Below are 23,297 nucleotides of genomic sequence, written 5' to 3'. Positions count from 1 at the left end.
ATATATATACGAATACACATAAAATAACGTAGATTTCTATAAAAATACATATACAAAATACGCATAAAATTAAGTAAATACGTATAAAAAAATGTATACAAAATACACATAAAATAATGTAAATTCGTATAAATGTAAATAAACAATATACCAATAAAAGAATGTGTATTTGTATAAATATAAATATACAAAATGCACATAAAATAACGTAAATTTATATAAAATATGTACATAAAATAACGCAAATTTCTATAAAAATATATGTACAAAAATGAACATTAGATAAATTTGCATAAAAATATATATACAAAACACACATTAGATAATGTAAATGAGTATAAAAATATGTATACAAAATACCTATGAAATAATCTAAATTCGTATCGAATTAAATTAAGAAATACCAATAAAATAGTGTAATTTTGGATAAAATATATATACAAAATACACATAAAATAACCTAAATACAAATACAAATATACACATAAAATAATTTAAAATTGAATGAAATAAATATACAAAATAAACATAAAATAAGGTAAATTTGTAATGAAATATATGAAAAAATACACATAAAATAATATAAATTTGTATGAAAATATATATACAAATACACATTAAATAACATGAATTTGTATAAAATTTGTATCAAAATATATACTTATACACACAATAAAATAACGTAATTTTTTTATGAAAATGTATATACAAAATACACATAAAATAATTTAAATACGTAGAAAAATATATATACAAAAAACACATTAAATAGTGTAAATATGTATGAAAATATATAAACAAATACATATAAAATAATGTAAATTTGGATAAAAAAATATATACAAAATTAACATTAAATAATGTATATATATATATATATATATATATATATATATATATATATATATATATATATATATATATATATATATATATATATATATATATATATATATATATATATATATATATATATATATATATATATATATATATATATATATACAAAAAACACATAGAATAATGTTAAATCGTATCAAAATAAATAAAGAGAATATCAATAAAATAATGTAAATTTGTATGAAAATAAAGATGCAAAATATCCATATAATAACGCATATTTGCATAAAAATATATATACAAAAATACATATAAAATAATTAAATTTGTATTAAAATAAATATACAAAATGCACGTACAATAAAGTAAATTTGTATTGAAATAGATATGCAAAATACACGTTAATAATGTAAATTTGTATCAAAATATATATACGAATACTTATAAAATAGAGTAAATTTCTATGAAAATATACATACAAAATAGATATACAAAATACACATATAACTAGTTAAATTTGTATTTAAATACATGTACAAAAAACACATAAAATAATGTAGATTTGTATGAAATGAAAACAAATACATTTTATATAAAATATATATACAAAATACACATAGAATAATGTAAAATCATATCAAAATAAATACACAAAATATCAATAAGATAATGTAAATTTGTATGAAAATAAAGATGCAAAATACCCATATAATAAAGCATATTTTTATAAAAATACATATACAAAAATACACATAGATTAATCAAATTTGTATTAAAATTAATATACAAAATGCACATACAATAAGGTAAATTTGTATTAAAAAAAAAATGCAAAATACACATAAAACAAATAATATAATAATAAATATGTAAATTTGTTTCAAAATATATATACGAATACACATAAAATAACGCAGATTTCTATAGAAATATATATACAAAATACACTTGAAATAATGTAAATACGTATAAAAATATATATACAAAATACACATTAAATAATGTTAATTCGTGTTAAAATAAATAAACAAAATATTATGAAAAGAATGTGTATTTGTATGAAAATAGATATACAAAATACACATAAAATAACCTAAATTTGTATAAAACTATATACAAAAATACACAAAAATAATTTAAACTTGTATGAAAATAGATATATAAAAAACATATAACATTAGGTAAATTTGTATTGAAATACATATACAAAATACACATAAAATAATGTAAATTTGAATGAAAATATATAAGCATATAGACTTAAAATAACGTAAATTTGTATCAAATGTATATACAAAAAACACATTAAATAATGTAAATATGTATAAAAAAAATATATACAAAACACAAATAAAATAATGTAAAATCGTATCAAAATAAATACAGAAAATATTAATAAAATAATGTAAATTTGTATGAAAATTAGATGCAAAATACCCATAAAATAATGCAATTTTTATAAAAATATATATACGAAAAAACATAAAATATTTGATTTTGTATTAAAATAAATAGATATACAAAATACTCATAAAATAAGCTAAATTTGAATTGAAATATATATGCAAAATACATAAAATAATGTAAATTTGTATCAAAATACTTATACAAATACACATATAATAACGTAAATTTGTATAAAAATATATAAACAAAATACACATTAAATAATGTAAATACGTATAAAAAAATGTACAAAATACACAAATAATCATGTAATTCGTATCAAAATAAATAGACAAAATACTAATAAAATAATGTAAATTTCTATGAGAAAACATATACAAAATACACATAAATAACGCAAATATCAATAAAAATATATATAATATAATATATTTTTATACATATTTAAAATATTTAATGTATATTTTGTATATATATTTTATCCAAATTTACGTTATTTTATATGTATTTGTTTATATATTTTCATACAAATTTACTTTATTTTATGTGAGTTTTGTATATGTATTTCAATACAAATTTGCCTAACTTTATGTGTATTTTGCATATCTATTTTCAAACAAATTTAAATTATTTTTGTGTATTTTTGTATATATTTTTATACAAATTTTAGTTATTTGATTTGTTTTTTGTATATATATTTTCCTACAAATATAAATTCTTTTATTGAAATTTTGTGTATTTAATTTTTTACGAATTTACATTATTTTATGTGTATTTTGTATATATATTTTTCTACGTATTTAAATTATTTTATGTGTATTTTATATATACATTTTCATAAAAATTTACGTTATTTTATTGTATGTATTCGTATATATTTTGAAACAAATTTTATACAAATTCATGTTATTTTATGTGTATTTGTATATATATTTTCATACAAATTTATATTATTTTATGTGTATTCATACATATATTTTATTACAAATTTACCTTATTTTATGTTTATTTTGTATATTTATTTCATTTAATATAATCAAATTTAAATTTATTGTATATGCATTTTGTATATTAATTTTAATACAAATTTAATTATTCTATGTGTATTTTTCTATTTGTATTTTTATAAAAATATGCTTTATTTTATGGGTATTTTGCATCTTTATTTTCATTCAAATTTACGTTATTTTATTAATATTCTGCTCATTCATTTTGATACGATTTCACATTATTCTATGTGTATTTTGTATATATTTTTCATACAAATTTACGTTATTTTACGTGTATTTGTTTATATATTTTGACACAAATTTACAATATTTTATGGGTATTTTGTATATATATTTCAAAGAAGTTTACCTAGTTTTATGTGTATTTTGAATATCTATTTTCATTCAAACTCAAATTATTTTTATGTATTTTTGTATATATTTCAATACAAATTTTAGTTAGGTTATGTGTATTTTGTAAATCTATTTTCATTCATATATATATTATTTTATTGGTATTTTGTTGATTTATATTGATACGAGTTTACATTATTTTATATGTACTTTGTATATATATTTTTATACGCATTTACATTATTTAATATTTATTTTGAGTATATAATTTTATACAAATTCATGGTATTTTATGTGTATTTGTATATATATTTTCATATAAATTTACATTATTTTATGTGTATTTTGTACATATGTTTCATTACAAATTTACATTATTTTATGTTTATTTTGTATGTGTTTTTAGTATATTTATATTTATACAAATACACATTCTTTTATTGGTATTTTGTTTATTTATTTTGTTTGGAATTTACATTATTTTATGTGTATTTTGTTTACATTTTTTTATACGTATTTACTTAATTTTATGCGTATTTTGAGTATATATTTTTATAGAAATCTACGATATTTTATGTGTATTCGTACATATATTTTGAAACAAATCTACATTGTTTTATATGTACAATAAGGTAAATTTATATTGAAATAGATATGCAAAATACATATAAAGCAATGTAAATTTGTTTCAAAATATGTATACGAATACACCTAAAATAACGTAGATTTCTATAAAAATATATATACAAAATACACATAAAATGAAGTAAATACGTATAGAAAATGTATACAAAATATACATAAAATAATGTAGATTCGTATCAAAATAAATAAACAAAATACCAATAAAAGAATGTGTATTTGAATAAATATAAATATACAAAATACACATAAAATAACGTAAATTTATATAAAACTATATACAAAAATACACAGAAGTAATTAAATTTGTAGGAAAATATATACAAAACACACAGAAAATAAGGTAAATTAGAATTGAAATATATATACAAAATACATGATATAAAGTAAACTAGTATCAAAATATTTATACAAATACACATATAATAACGTAAATTTGTATGAAAATATATAAACAAAATACACATTAAATAATGTAAATACGTATAAAAAAAATGTGTACAAAATACACATATAATCATGTAATTCGATTTAAAATAAATAAACAAAATATCAATAAAAGAATGTGTATTTGGATAAATATAAATATACAAAATACACATACAAAATAAACATAAAATAAGGTAAATTTGTAATGAAATATATGTACAAAATACACATAAAATAATGTAAATCTATATGAAAATATATATACAAATACACATAAAATACCATGAATTTGTATAAAATTATATTTTCGAAATAAATATTAAATAATGTAAATGCGTATAAAAATATATATAAAAAGTACATATAAAATAATGTAAATTCGTATCAATATAAATCAACAAAATACCAATAAAATAATATATATTTGAATGAAAATAGATTTACAAAATACACATAACATAACTAAAATTTGTATTGAAATATATACAAAAATACATAAAAATAATTTGGGTTTGTATGAAAATAGATATTCAAAATACACATAAAACTATGTAAATTTCTTTTGAAATATATATACAAAATACCCATAAAATATTGTAAATATGTGTCAAAATATATAAACAAATACACATAAAATAACGTAAATTTGTATGAAAAATATTTACAAAATACACATAGAATAATGTCAGATCGAATCAAAATGAATGAGCAGAATATCAATAAAATAACGTAAATTTTTATGAAAATAAAGATGTAAAATACCCATAAAATAAAGCATATTTTTATAAAAATACATATACAAAAATACACATAGAATAATTAAATTTGTATTAAAATTAATATACAAAATGCATTACAATAAGGTAAATTTGTATTGAAAAAATATGCAAAATTCACATACAAGAATAAATTTGTTTAAAAATCTATATACGAATACACATAATATAACGTAGATTTCTATAGAAATATATATACAAAATACACATGAAATGATGTAAATACGTATAAAAATATATATACAAAATACACATTAAATAATTTAAATTCTCGTCAAAATAAATAAACAAAATATCAATAAAAGAATGTGTATTTGTATGAAAATAGATATACGAAATACTCATTAAATAACCTAAGTTTGAATAAAACTATATACAAAAATACACAAAAATAATTTAAATTTGTATGAAAATAAATATACAAAATAAACATATAATTAGGTAAATTTGTATTGAAATACATATACAAAATACACATAAAATAATGGAAGTTTGAATGAAAATATATAAACATATACACTTAAAATAACGTAAAATTGTATCAAATATATATACAAAATACTAATTATGTAAATATGTATAAAAAAATATATTCAAAACACAAATAGAATAATGTAAAATCGTATGAAAATAAATACACAGAATATTAATAAAATAATGTAAATTTGTATGAAAATAAAGATGCAAAATAGCCATAAAATAACGCATTTTTTTTATAAATATATATATACCAAAATACACATAAAATATTAAAATTTGTATTAAAATAATTATAAAAAATGCACATACTGTAAGGTAAATTTGTATTGAAATAGATATGCAAAATACATATAAAACAATGTAAATTTGTTTCAAAATATATATACGAATACACATAAAATAACGTTGATTTCTATAAAAATATATACAAAATACACATAAAATGAAGTATTTGATATATATATTTTTATACTTATTTACATAATTTTATATGTATTTTGAATATATATTTTCATAGAAATTTACTCTATATGTATATGTATAGAAAATACACATGAAATAATCTAAATTCGTATCGAAATAAATGAACTAAATACCGATAAAATAATGTAATTTTGAATGAAAATATATAGAAAATACACATAAAATAACGTAAATACAAATAAATATATACACATAAAATGATTTGAATTTGAATGAAAATAGATATAAAAATAAACTTAAAATAAGGCAAATTTATAATGAAATATATATACAAAATACACATATAATAATGTAGATTTGTTTCAAAATATATATACGAATACACATAAAATAACGTAGATTTCTATAGAAATATATATACAAAATACACATGAAATGTTGTAAATACGTATAAAAATATATATACAAAATACACATTAAATAATGTAAATTCGTGTCAAAATAAATAATTAAAATATCAATAAAAGAATGTGTATTTGTATGAAAATACATATACAAAATACACATAAAATAAGGTAAATTTGTATAAAACTATATATAAAAATACACAAACATAAGTTAAATTTGTATGAAAATAAATATACAAAATACACATTAAATTAGGTAAATTTGTAAAGAAATACATATACAAAATACACATAAAATAATGTAAATTTGAATGAAAATATATAAACAAATACACTTAAATTAACATAAATTTGTATAAAATATATATAAAAAATACTCATTAAATAATGTACATATGTATAAAAAATATATATACAAAACACAAATAGAATAATGTAAAATCGTATTAAAATAAATACACAGAATGTAAATAAAATAATGTAAATTTGTATGAAAATAAAAATGCAAAATACCCATAAAATAACGCATTTTTTATAAATATACAAAATACACATGAAAGGATGTAAATACGTATAAAAATATATATACAAAATACACATTAAATAATGTAAATTCGCGTCAGAATAAATAATTAAAATATCAATAAAAGAATCTGTATTTGTATGAAAATACATATACAAAATACACATAAGATAACATAAATTTGTATAAAACTATATACAAAAATACACAAAATAATTTAAATTTGTATGAAAATATATATACAAAATACACATAAAATTAGGTAAATTTAAATTGAAATACATATACAAAATACACATAAAATACTGTAAATTTGAATGAAAATACATAAACAAATACACTTAAAATAACGTAAATTTGTATAAAAAAATATATACAAAACACAAATAGAATAATGTAAAATCGTATCAAAATAAATACACAGAATATTAATAAAATAATGAAAATTTGTATGAAAATAAAGAAGCAAAATACCCATAAAATATATATACAAAAATACACAAAAATATTTATTTGTATTAAAATAAATATACAAAATACACATACAATAAGGTAAATCTGTATTGAAATAGATATGCAAAACACATATAAAACAATGTAAATTTGTTTCAAAATATATATACGAATACACATAAAATAACGTAGATTTGTATAAAAATATATGCAAAATACACGTAAAATGAAGAAAATACGTATAAAAAAATGTATACAAAATACACATAAAATAATGTAAATTCGTATCAAAATTATAGAACAAAATACCAATAAAAGAATGTGTATTTGTATAAATATAAATATACAAAATACACATAAAATAACGTAAATTTGCATAAAACTATATAAAAAAATACAGAGAAGTAACTAAGTTGGTATGAAAATAGATGTACAAAATACAGATAAAATAAGCTAAATTTGAATTGAAATGTATATACAAAATACATAAAATAATGTAAATTTGTATCAATATATTTATAAAAATACATATAATAACGTAAATTTGTTTAAAAATATATAAACAAAATACACATTAAGTAATGTAAATACGTATAAAAAATATGTACAAAATACACATATAATCATGTAATACGTATAAAACTAAATAAAGAAAATAGCAATAAAATAATGTAAATTTGTATGAGAAAACATATACAAATACATATAAAATAACGCTAATTTCTATAAAAATATATGTCCAAAAATGAACGTAAAATAAATTAACTTTGGATAAAAATATATATACAAAACACACATTAAATAATGTAAATGCGTACATAAAATAACCTAAATTTGTATAAAACTATATACAAAAATACACAAAAATAGTTTAAATTTGTATGAAAAGAAATATACAAAATACACATAAATTTAGGTTAATTTCTATTGAAATACATATACAAAATACACATAAAATAATGTAAATTTGAGAGAAAATATATAAACAAATACACATATAATAACGTAAGTTTGTATGAAATATATATACAAAATACACATTAAATAATGTAAATATGTATAAAAAATATATACAAAACACAAATAGAATAATGTAAAATCGTATAAAAATATATACACAGAATATTAATAAAATAATGTAAATTTGTATGAAAATTAAGATGCAAAATACCTTTAAAATAACGCATTTTTTATAAAATTATTGATACCAAAATACACATAAAATATTTTAATTTGTATCAAAATAAATATACAAAATGCACATACAATAAGGTAAATTTGTAGTGAAATAGATATGCAAAATACATATAAAATAATGTAAATTTGTTTCAAAATATATATGCGAATACTCATAAAATAACGTAGATTTCTATAAAAATACATTTACAAAATACACATAAAATTAAGTAAATACGTATAAAAAAATGTATATAAAATACACATAAAATAATGTAAATTCGTATAAATATAAACAAACAATATAGCAATAAAAGAATGTGTATTTGTATAAATATAAATGTACAAAATGCACATAAAATAACGTTAATTTATATAAAACTATATACATAAAATAACGCAAATTTCTATAAAAATATATGTACAAAAATGAACATAAAATAAATTTGCATAAAAATATATATACAAAACATACTTTAGATAATGTAAATGAGTATAAAAATATGTATACAAAATACCAATGAAATAATCTAAATTCGTATCGAATTAAATTAAGAAAATACCGATATAATAATGTAATTTTGGATGAAAATATATATACAAAATACACATAAAATAAACTAAATACAAATACATATATACACATAAAATAATTTAAAATTAAATGAAATAAATATTCAAAATAAACATAAAATAAGGTAAATTTGTAATGAAATATATGAAAAAATACACATAAAATAATATAAATTTGTATGAAAATATATATACAAATACACATTAAATAACATGAATTTGTATAAAATTTGTATCAAAATATATACGAATACACACAATAAAATAACGTAGTTTTTTTATGAAAATGTATATACAAAATACACATAAAATGATGTAAATTTGTATAAAAATATATAAACAAATACACATGAAATAATGTAAATTTGGATAAAATATATATACAAAATAAACCTTAAATAATGTAAATATGTAAAAAAAATATATACAAAATACACATAGAATAATGTTAAATCGTATCAAAATAAATAAAGAGAATATCAATAAAATAATGTAAATTTGTATGAAAATAAAGCTGAAAAATATCCATATAATAACGCATATTTGTACAAAAATACATATAAAATAATTAAATTTGTATTAAAATAAATATACAAAACGCACGTACAATTAAGAAAATTTGTTTTGAAATACACATCAATAATGTAAATTTGTATCAAAATATATATACGAATACTCATAAAATAGAGAAAATTTCTATGAAAATATACATACAAAATAGATATACAAAATACACATATAACTAGTTAAATTTGTATTTAAATACATGAACAAAAAACACATAAAATAATGTAGATTTGTATGAAATGAAAACAAATACATTTTATATAAAATATATATACAAAATACACATAGAATAATGTAAAATCATACCAAATAAATACACAGAATATCAATAAAATAATGTAAATTTGTATGAAAATAAAGATGCAAAATACCCATAAAATAAAGCATATTTTTATAAAAATACATACACAAAAAAAAACATAGATTAATCAAATTTGTATTAAAATTAATATACAAAATGCACATACAATAATGTAAATTTGTATTGAAAAAATATGCAAAATACACATAAAACAATGTAAATTTGTTTCAAAATATATATACGAATACACATAAAATAACGTAGATATCTATAGAAATATATATACAAAATACACTTGAAATAATGTAAATACGTATAAAAATATATATATATAAAATACACATTAAATAATGTTAATTCGTGTCAAATAAATAAATAAAAATATCATGAAAAGAATGTGTATTTGTATGAAAATAGATATACAAAATTCACATAAAATAACCTAAATTTGTATAAAACTATATACAAAAATAAACAAAAATAATTTAAACTTGTATGAAAATAAATATACCAAAAACATATAAAAATAAGTAAATTTGTATTGAAATACATATAAAAAATACACATAAAATAATGTAAATTTGAATAAAAATATATAAACATATAGACTTAAAATAACGTAAATTTGTATCAAATATATATACAAAAAACACTTTAAATAATGTAAATATGTATAAAAAAAATATATACAAAACACAAATAAAATAATGTAAAATCTTATCAAAATAAATACAGAAAATATTAATAAAATAATGTAAATTTGTATGAAAATTAAGATTCAAAATACCCATGTCATGTGTATTCGTATATATATTTTGAAACAAATTTACATTGTTTATATGTATTTTGCATATCTATTTTGTGTATTTGTATTATTTTTATTTTGTTATACATAGAATAATGTAAAATCGTATCAAGTACACAGAATATCAATAAAATAATTTAAATTTGTATAAAAACAAAGATCCAAAATACCCATAAGATAAAGCATTTTTTTTTTAAATACATATACAAAAATACACATAGAATAATTAAATTTGTATTAAAATTAAAATACAAAATGCATTGACATAAAATAAAATAAAAATAAAAAAAAAAAATAAATTCAAAACAATATATATATGAATACAAAATAATATATATACGAATACACATAAATATAACGTACAAAATATACATGAAATTATGTAAATACGTATAAAAATATATATATAAAATACAAATTAAGTAATGTAAATTCGTGTCAAAATAAGTAAACAAAATATCATGAAAAGAATGTGTATTTGTATGAAAATAAATAATAGATAATAAATTTGTATGAAATATATATGCAAGATATACATTAAATAATGTAAATATGTATAAAAAAAATATATACAAAAAACAAATAGAATAATGTAAGATCGTATCAATATAAATACACCGAATATTAATAAAATAATGTAAATTTGTATGAAAATAAAGATGCAAAATTCCTATCAAATAGCGCATTTCTTATAAAAATATATATACCAAAATACACATAAAATATTTAAATTTGTATTGAAATAAATGTACAAAATGCACATACAATAAGGTAAACTTCTATTGAAAGAGATATGCAAAAATACATATAAAACAAAGTAAATTTATTTTAAAAATATATATACGAATACACATAAAATAACGTAGATCTCTATAAAAATATATGTACAAAATACACATAAAATTAGGTAAATACGTATAAAAAAATGTAAACAAAATACACATAAAATAATATAAATTCGAAACAAAATAAATAAACAAAATACATATAAAAAAAAAGTGTATTTGTATAAATATAAATGTACAAAATACACATACAAAATAAACATAAAATAAGGTAAATTTGTAATGAAATATATGGACAAAATACACATAAAATAATGTAAATTTATATGAAAATATATATACATATACACATAAAATAAAATGAATTTTTATAAAATTATATATTCAAAATAAATATTAAATAATGTAAATGCGTATAAAAATATATATATAAAAAGTACATATAAAATAATGTAAATTCGTATCAATATAAATCAACAAAATACCAATAAAATAATATATATTTGATTGAAAATAGATTTACAAAATACACATAACATAACTAAAATTTGTATTGAAATATATACAAAACTACATAGAAATAATTCGAGTTTGTATGAAAATAGATCTTCAAAATACACATAAAAATAGGTAAATTTCTTTTGAAATATATATACAAAATACCCATAAAATATTGTAAATTTGTGTCAGAATATATAAACAAATACACATAAAATAACGTAAATTTGTTTGAAAAATATATACAAAATACACATAGAATAATGTCAAATCGTATCAAAATGAATGAGCAGAATATCAATAAAATAACGTAAATTTGTTTGAAAATAAAGATGCAAAATACCCATAAAATAAAGCATATTTTTATAAAAATACATATACAAAAATACACATAGAATAATTAAATTTGTATTAAAATTAATATACAAAATGCATATACAATAAGGTAAATTTGTATTGAAAAAATATGCAAAATACACATAAAAGTGTAAATTTGTTTAAAAATCGATATACGAATACACATAATATAACGTAGATTTCTATAGAAAGATATATACAAAATACACATGAAATGATGTAAATACGTATAAAAATATATATACAAAATACACATTAAATAATTTAATTCTCGTCAAAATAAATAAACAAAATATCAATAAAAGAATGTGTATTTGTATGAAAATAGATATACAAAATACTCATAAAATAACCTAAGTTTGTATAAAACTATATACAAAAATACACAAAAATGATTTATATTTGTATGAAAATAAATACACATAAAATTATTTTGTATATATATTTTATACAAATGTACGTTATTTTATGTGAATTTGTTTTCATTTCATACAAATTTACATTATTTTATGTGTATTTTGTACATGTATTTAAATACAAATTTAACTAATTACATATTTTTATAAAAATACATATAGAAAAATACACATAGACTCATCAAATTTGTATTAAAATTAATATACAAAATACACATACAATAAGGTAAATTTGTATTGAAAAAATATGCAAAATACACATAAAACAATGTAAATTTGTTTCAAAATATATATACGAATACACATGAAATAACGCAGATTTCTATAGAAATTTATATACAAAATACACTTGAAATAATGTAAATACGTATAAAAATATATATACAAAATACACATTAAATAATGTTAATTCGTGTCAAAATAAATAAACAAAATATCATGAAAAAAATGTGTATTTGTATGAAAATAGATATACAAAATACACATAAAAAACCTAAATTTGTATAAAACTATAAACAAAAATACACAAAAATAATTTAAACTTGTATGGAAATAAATATACAAAAAACATATAAAATTAGGTAAATTTGTATTGAAATACATATACAAAATACACATAAAATAATGTAAATTTGAATGAAAATATATAAACATATAGACTTAAAATAACGTAAATTTGTATCAAATATATATGCAAAAAACACATTAAATAATGTAAATATGTATAAAAAAATATATACTAAACACAAATAAAATAATGTAAAATCGTATCAAAATAAATACAGAAAATATTAATAAAATAATGTAAATTTGTATGAAAATTAAGATGCAAAATACCCATAAAATAACGCCTTTTTTATAAAAATATATATACGAAAAAACATAAAATATTTGATTTTGTATTAAAATAAATAGATATACAAAATACACATAAAATAAGCTAAATTAAATGAAAAATATATACAAAATACACATAGAACAGTGTAAAATCGTATCAAAATATATACACAGAATATCAATAAAATAATGTAATTTTGAATGAAAATAAAGATGCAAAATACCCATAAAATAAAGCATATTTTTATAAAAATACATATACAAAAATACACATAGAATAATTAAATTTGTATTAAAATTAATATAAAAAATGCACGTACAATAAGGTAAATTTGTATTGAAAAAATATACAAAATGCACATTAAAGCGTAAATTTGTTTAAAAATCTATATACGAATACACATAAAATAACGTAGATTTCTATAGAAATATATATACAAAATACACATGAAATTATGTAAATACGTATAAAAATATATATATACAAAATACACATTAAATAATTTAAATTCTCGTCAAAATAAATAAACAAAATATCAATAAAAGAATGTGTATTTGTATGAAAATAGATATACAAAATACTCATAAAATAACCTAAGTTTGTATAAAACTATATACAAAAATACACAAAAATAATTTAAATTTGTATGAAAATAAATATACAAAATACACATAAAATTAGGTAAATTTGTATTGAAATACATATACAAAATACACATAATATAATGGAAATTTGAATGAAAATATATAAACATATACACTTAAAATAACGTAAATTTGTATCAAATATATATACAAAATACTAATTAAATAATGTAAATATGTATAAAAAATATATACAAAACACAAATAGAATAATGTAAAATCGTATCAAAATAAATACACAGAATATTAATTAAATAATGTAAATTTGTATGAAAATAAAGATGCAAAATAGCCATAAAATAACGCATTTTTTATTAAAAATATATATACCAAAATACACATAAAATATTAAAATTTGTATTAAAATAAATATAAAAAATGCATATACTGTAAGGTAAATTTGTATTGAAATAGATATGCAAAATACATATAAAACAATGTAAATTTGTTTCAAAATACATATACGAATACACATAAAATAACGTTGATTTCTATAAAAATATATACAAAATACACATAAAATGAAGTAAATACTTATTAAAAAATGAATACAAAATACACATAAAAATCGTATCAAAATAAATAAACAAAATACCAGTTAAAGAATGTGTATTTGTATAAATATAAATATACAAAATACCCATAAAATATCGTAAATTTGTATAAAACTATATACAAAAATACACAGAACAAATACACATTCTTTTATTGGTATTTTGTTTATTTATTTTGTTTCGAATTATTATTATTTTATATTTATTTTGTTTACATTTTTTTATACGTATTTACCTAATTTTATGTGTATTTTGTATATATATTTTTATAGAAATCTACGTTATTTTATGTGTATTCGTATATATATTTTGAAACAAATTTACAATTTCTTATATGTATTTTTGCATATCTCTTTCAACAGAAGTTCACCTTATTGTATGTGCATTTTGTATATTTATTTCAATACAAATTTAAATATTTTATGTGTATTTTGGTATATATATTTTTATAAGAAATGCGCTATTTGATGGGAATTTTGCATCTTTATTTTCATAAAAATTTACATTATTTTATTAATATTCTGTGTATTTTACATTATTCTATTTGTTTTTTGTATATATTTTTTTATACATATTTACATTATTTAATGTGTATCTTGCATATATATTACATACAAATTTATTATCTATTATTTATTTTCATACAAATACACATTCTTTTCATGATATTTTGTTTATTTATTTTGTAACGAATATACATTACTTAATATGTATTTTATATATATATATATTTTTATACGTATTTACATAATTTCATGTGTATTTTGTATATATATTTCTATAAAAATCTACGTTATTTTTTGTGTATTCGTATATATATTTTGAAACAAGTTTACAGTTTTATTTGTATTTTGCGTTTTTTTTTTCAATACAAATTTATTTTATTGTATGTGTGTATTTTGTTTATTAATTTTAATACAAATTTAATTATTCTATGTGTATTTTTGTATATGTATTTAAATAAAAATGCTTTATCTTATTGGTATTTTGCATCTTTATTTTCATACAAATTTAAATTATTTTATTGATATTCTGTGTACCTATTTTGATACGATTTTACATTATTCAATGTATAACAAAAATAAATTCAGAATACACAAAAAATAGATATGCAAAATAAATATAAACAATGTAAATTTGTTTCAAAATATATACAAAATACACATAAAATAATGTAAATTAGTATCAAAATAAATAAACAAAATACCAATAAATGAATGTTTATTTGTATAAATATATATATACAAAATACACATTAAATAATATAAATTTGTTTAAAACTATACAAAATAAACATGAAATGATGTAAATACGTATAAATATATATATACAAAATACACATTAAATAATGTAAATTCGCGTCAGAATAAATAAAAAAAATATCAATAAAAGAATGTGTATTTGTATGAAAATAGATATACAAAATACACATAAAATAACCTAAATTTGTATCAAACTATATACAAAAATACACAAAAATATTTTAAATTTGTATGAAAATAAATATACAAAATACACATAAAATTAGGTAAATTTGTATTGAAATACATACACAAAATATACATAAAACAATGTAAATTTGAATGAAAATATATAAACAAATACACTTAAAATAACGTAAATTTGTATAAAAAAATATGTACAAAACACAAATAGAATAATGTAAAATCGTACCAAAATAAATACACAGAATATTAATAAAATAATGTAAATTTGTATGAAAATAAAGAAGCAAAATACCTATAAAATAACGCATTTTTTTTATTTATAAAAATATATATACCAAAATACACATCAAAAAACTAAATTTGTATTAAAATAAATATACAAATAACACATACAATAAGGTAAATTTGTATTGAAATAGATGTGCATAATACATATAAAACAATGTAAATTTGTTTCAAAATATATATACGAATACACATAAAATACCGTAGATTTCTATAAAAATATATATACAAAATACACATAAAATGAAGTAAATACGTATAAAAAAATGTATACAAAAAACACATAAAATAATGTAAGCTCGTATCAAAATAAATAAACAAAATACCAATAAAAGAATGTGTATTTGTATGAATATAAATATACAAAATACACATAAAATAACGTAAATTTATATAAAACTATATACAAAAATACACAGAAGTAATTAAATTTGTATTAAAATATATACAAAATACACAAAATAAGCTAAATTTGAATTCATATATATATATATATATATATATATATATATATATATATATATATATATATATATATATATATATATATATATATATATATATATATATATATATATATATATATATATATATATATATATATATATATATATATATATAAAAAAATGATTTGTATAATTATACAAATACACATATAATAACGTAAATTTGTATGAAAATATATAAACAAAATACATATTAAATAATGTAAATTCGTATAAAAAATATGTACAAAATACACATATAATCATGTAATTCGTATCAAAATAAATAAACAAAATACCAATAAAATAATATAAATTTGTATGAGTAAACGTGTATGTTGCATATTTATTCAACACAAATTTACCTTATTATATACGCATTTTGTATATTAATTTTAATATATGTGTATTTGAATATATATTTTGATACAAATTTACATTATTTTATGTATTTTCTATATTTATTTCAATTCAAATTTAATTTATTTTATGTGTCTTTTGTATATCTATTTTCATACAAATTTAATTATTTTTGTTTATTTTTGTATATAGTTTTATACAATTTTATGTTATTTTATGTGTATTTTGTATATTTATATTTATAGAAGTAAACATTCTTTTATTGGCATTTAGTTTATCTATTTTGATACGAATCTACATTATTTTGCGTGTATTTTGTATACATTTTCTTATACGTATTTACTTCATTTTATGTGTATTTTGTATATATATTTTTATAGAAATCTACGTTATTATATGTGTATTCGTATATATATTTTGAAACAAATTTACATTGTTTTATGTGTATTTTGCATATCTATTTCAATACAAATTTACCTTATTATATGTGCATTTTGTATATTTATTGTAATACAAATTTAAATATTTTATGTGTATTTTGGTATATATATTTTCATAAAAAATGCGTTGTTTTATGGGTATTTTGCATCTTTATTTTCATAAAAATTTACATTATTTTATTAATATTCTGTGTATTTATTTTGATACTATTTTACATTATTCTATTTGTGTTTTGTATATATTTTTTGTATACATATTTACATTATTTAATGAGTATTTTCTGTATATATTTCATACAAATTTACGTTATTTTAAGTGCATTTGTTTATATATTTTCATTCAAATTTACATTATTTTATATGTATTTTGTATATGTATTTCAATAGAAATTTAACTAGTTTTATGTGTATTTTGTATATATATTTTTATACAAATTTAAATTATTTTTGTCTATTTTTTTAATAGAGTTTTATACAAATTTACAATATTTTATGTGTATTTTATATTTTCTTTTTCACACACATTCATTCTTTTTTTTGATATTTTTTTTTTATATTGATTTGAATTTACATATTTTAATGTGTTATTGTATATATATTTATTATTATTGCATTTCATTCATTTGTATTTTTATATATATTTAGAATAGAATGCTATTTTATGTTTATTCTATATTATTATTATAATTTTATATATAACATATATTTTTTATATTTTTTTTGTATTTTTATTTCCATTACCTGCATTTTGTATATTAATTTTAATACAAATTTAATTATTCTATGTGTATTCTTGTATATGTATTTTAAATAAAATAGGCTTTATTTTATGGGTATTTTGCATCTTTATTTTCATACAAAATTACATTATTTTATTGATATTCTGTGTATTTATTTTGATACGATTTTACATTATTCTATGTATATTTTGTATATCTATTTTATACAAATGTACGTTATTTTATGTGAATTTGTTTTCATTTCAGATAAATTTACATTATTTTATGTGTATTTTGTACATGTACTTAAACACAAATTTAACTAATTATATGTGTATTTTGTATATCTATTTTCATACAAAATTTAAATTTATTTTTTTGTTTTTTTGTATATATTTTTATTCAAATTTTCGTAATCTTATAAAAATATATATACCAAAATACACATAAAATATTTAAATTTGCATTGAAATAAATATACAAAATGCACATACAATAAGGTAAATTTGTATTGAAAGAGATATGCAAAAATACATATAAAACAATGTAAATTTGTTTCAACATATATATACGAATAGAAATAAAAAAACGTAGATTTCTATAAAAATATATATACAAAATACACTTAAAATTAAGTAAATACGTATAAAAAAATGTATACAAAATACACATAAAATAATGTAAATTCGAATTAAAATAAATAAACAAAATACCAATAAAAGAATGTGTATTTGGATAAATATAAATATACAAAATACACATACAAAATAAACATAAAATAAGGTAGATTTATAAAAAAAATATATGTACAAAATACACATAAAATAATGTAAATTTGTATAAAAATATATATACAAATACACATATAATACCATGAATTTGTATAAAAATATATTTTCAAAATAAATATTAAATAATGTAAAAGCGTATAAAAATATATATACAAAGTACATATAAGACAATGTAAATTCGTATCAATATAAATCAACAAAACACCAATAAAATAATATATATTTGAATGAAAATAAATTTACAAAATACACATTACATAACTAAAATTTGTATTAAAATATATACAAAAAAACATAGAAATAATTGAGTTTGTATGAAAATAGATATACAAAATACACATAAAACTAGGTAAATTTCTTTTGAAATGTATATACAAAATACCCATAAAATATTGTAAATCTGTGTCAAAATATATAAACAAATACACATAAAATAACGTAAATTTGTATGAAAAATATATACAAAATACACATAGAATAATGTCAATTCGTATCAAAATGAATTAGCAGAATATCAATAAAATAATGTAAATTTGTATGAAAATAAAGATGCAAAATACTCAAAAAATAAAGCAAATGTTTATAAAAATACAGATACAAAAATACACATCGAATAATTAAATTTGTATTAAAATTAATATACAAAATGCGTATATAATAAAGTAAATTTGTATTGAAAAAATATGCAACATACACGTTTACTCATACAAATTTATATTATTTTATTGGTATTTTGTTTATTTATTTTGATACGAATTACATGATTATATGTGTATTTTGTACATATTTTTAAACATAAAATAACGTAAATTTGTATGAAAAATATATACAAAATACACATAGAATAATGTCAATTCGTATCAAAATGAATGAGCAGAATATCAATAAAATAATGTAAATTTGTATGAAAATAAAGATGCAAAATACCCAAAAAATAAAGCATATGTTTATAAAAATACCGATACAAAAATACACATCGAATAATTAAATTTGTATTAAAATTAATATACAAAATGCGTATATAATATGGTAAATTTGTATTGAAAAAATATGCAACATACACGTTTACTCATACAAATTTATATTATTTTATTGTTATTTTGTTTATTTATTTTGATACGAATTACATGATTATATGTGTATTTTGTACATATTTTTTATACGTATTTACATTATTTAATGTGTATTTTGTTTATATATTTTCATACAAATTTACGTTATTATATGTGTATTTGTATAAATATTTTGATACAAATTTACTTTATTTCATGTATTTTGTATATATATTTCAATTCAAATTTAGCTTATTTCGTGTGTATTTTGTATATATTTTCATACAAATTTAATTACTTCTGTGTATTTTTGTATATAGTTTTATATAAATTTACGTTATTTTATGTGTATTTTGGTTATTTATATTCATACAAATACACATTCTTTTATTGCTATTTTGTTTATTTATTTTGATACGAATTTACATTATTTTATGTATATTTTGTATACATTTTTTTATACGTATTTACTTCATTTTATGTGTATTTTGTATATATATTTTTATAGAAATCTACGTTATTATATGTGTATTCGTATATATTTTGAAACAAATTTACATTGTTTTATATGTATTTTGCATATCTATTTCAATACAAATTTACCTTATTGTATGTGTTTTTTGTATATTTATTTTAATACAAATTTAATTTTTTGATGTGTATTTTGGTATATATATTTTTATAAATAAAAAAAATGCGTTATTTTATGGATATTTTGCTTCTTTATTTTCATACAAATTTACATTATTTTATTAATATTCTGTGTATTTATTTTGATACGATTTTACATTATTCTATTTGTGTTTTGAGCATATTTTTTATACAAATTTACGTTATTTTAAGTGTATTTGTTTATGTATTTTCATTCAAATTTACATTATTTTATGTGGATTTTGTGTATGTATTTCAATAGAAATTTACCTAATTTTATATGTTTTTTGTATATTTATTTTCATACAAATTTGAAATATTTTTGTGTATTTTTGTATATAGTTTGATACAAATTTAGGTTATTTTATGTGTATTTTGTATATCTATTTTCATACAAATACACATTCTTTTATTGATATTTTGTTTATTTATTTTGACGCGAATTTTATGTGAATTTGCTTTCATTTCATACAAATTTACATTATTTTATGTGTATTTTGTACATGTATTTAAATACAAATTTAACTAATTATATGTGTATTTTGTATATCTATTTTCATACAAATTGAAATTTTGTTTTGTTTTTTTGTATATATTTTTATTCAAATTTTCGTAATCTTATAAAAATATATATACCAAAATACACATAAAATATTTAAATTTGCATTGAAATAAATATACAAAATGCACATACAATAAGGTAAATTTGTATTGAAAGATATGCAAAAATACATATAAAAGATTGTAAATTTGTTTCAAAATATATATCGAATACAAATAAAAAGACGTAGATTTCTATAAAAAAAAATATATAAAAAAAAACACATAAAATTAAGTAAATACGTATAAAAAAATGTATACAAAATACACATAAAAAAATGTAAATTCGAAATAAAATAAATAAACAAAATACCAATAAAAGAATGTGTATTTGGATAAATATAAATATACAAAATACACATACAAAATAAACATAAAATAAGGTAGATTTGTAAAAAAATATATGTACGAAATACACATAAAATTATGTAAATTTATATAAAAATATATATACAAATACACTTAAAATACCATGAATTTGTATAAAAATATATATTCAAAATAAATATTAAATAATGTAAAAGCGTATAAAAATATATATACAAATACAGATACAAAAATACACATCGAATAATTAAATTTGTATTAAAATTAATATACAAAATGCGTATATAATAAGGTAAATTTGTATTGAAAATATATGCAACATACACGTTTACTCATACAAATTTATATTATTTTATTGGTATTTTTTTTATTTATTTTGATACGAGTTACATGATTATATGTGTATTTTGTACATATTTTTTATACGTATTTACATTATTTAATGTGTATTTTGTTTATATATCTTAATACAAATTTACGTTATTATATGTGTATTTGTATAAATATTTTGATACAAATTTACTTTATTTCATGTATTTTGTATATATATTTCAATTCAAATTTAGCTTATTTTGTGTGTATTTTGTATATATTTTCATACAAATTTAATTACTTCTGTGTTTTTTTGTATATAGTTTTATATAAATTTACGTTATTTTATGTGTATTTTGTATATTTATATTTATACAAATACACATTCTTTTATTGGTATTTTGTTTATTTATTTTGATACGAATTTACATTATTTTATGTGTTTTTTGTATACATTTCTTTATACGTATTTACTTCATTTTATGTGTAATTTGTATATATATTTTTATAGAAATCTACGTTATTTTATGTGTATTCGTATATATATTTTGAAACAAATTTACATTGTTTTATATGTATTTTACATATCT

Source organism: Eriocheir sinensis, chromosome 2, assembly GCF_024679095.1.
Source record: "Eriocheir sinensis breed Jianghai 21 chromosome 2, ASM2467909v1, whole genome shotgun sequence".
Lineage (NCBI taxonomy): Eukaryota > Metazoa > Arthropoda > Malacostraca > Decapoda > Varunidae > Eriocheir > Eriocheir sinensis.
This window is presented reverse-complemented; position numbering follows the sequence as displayed.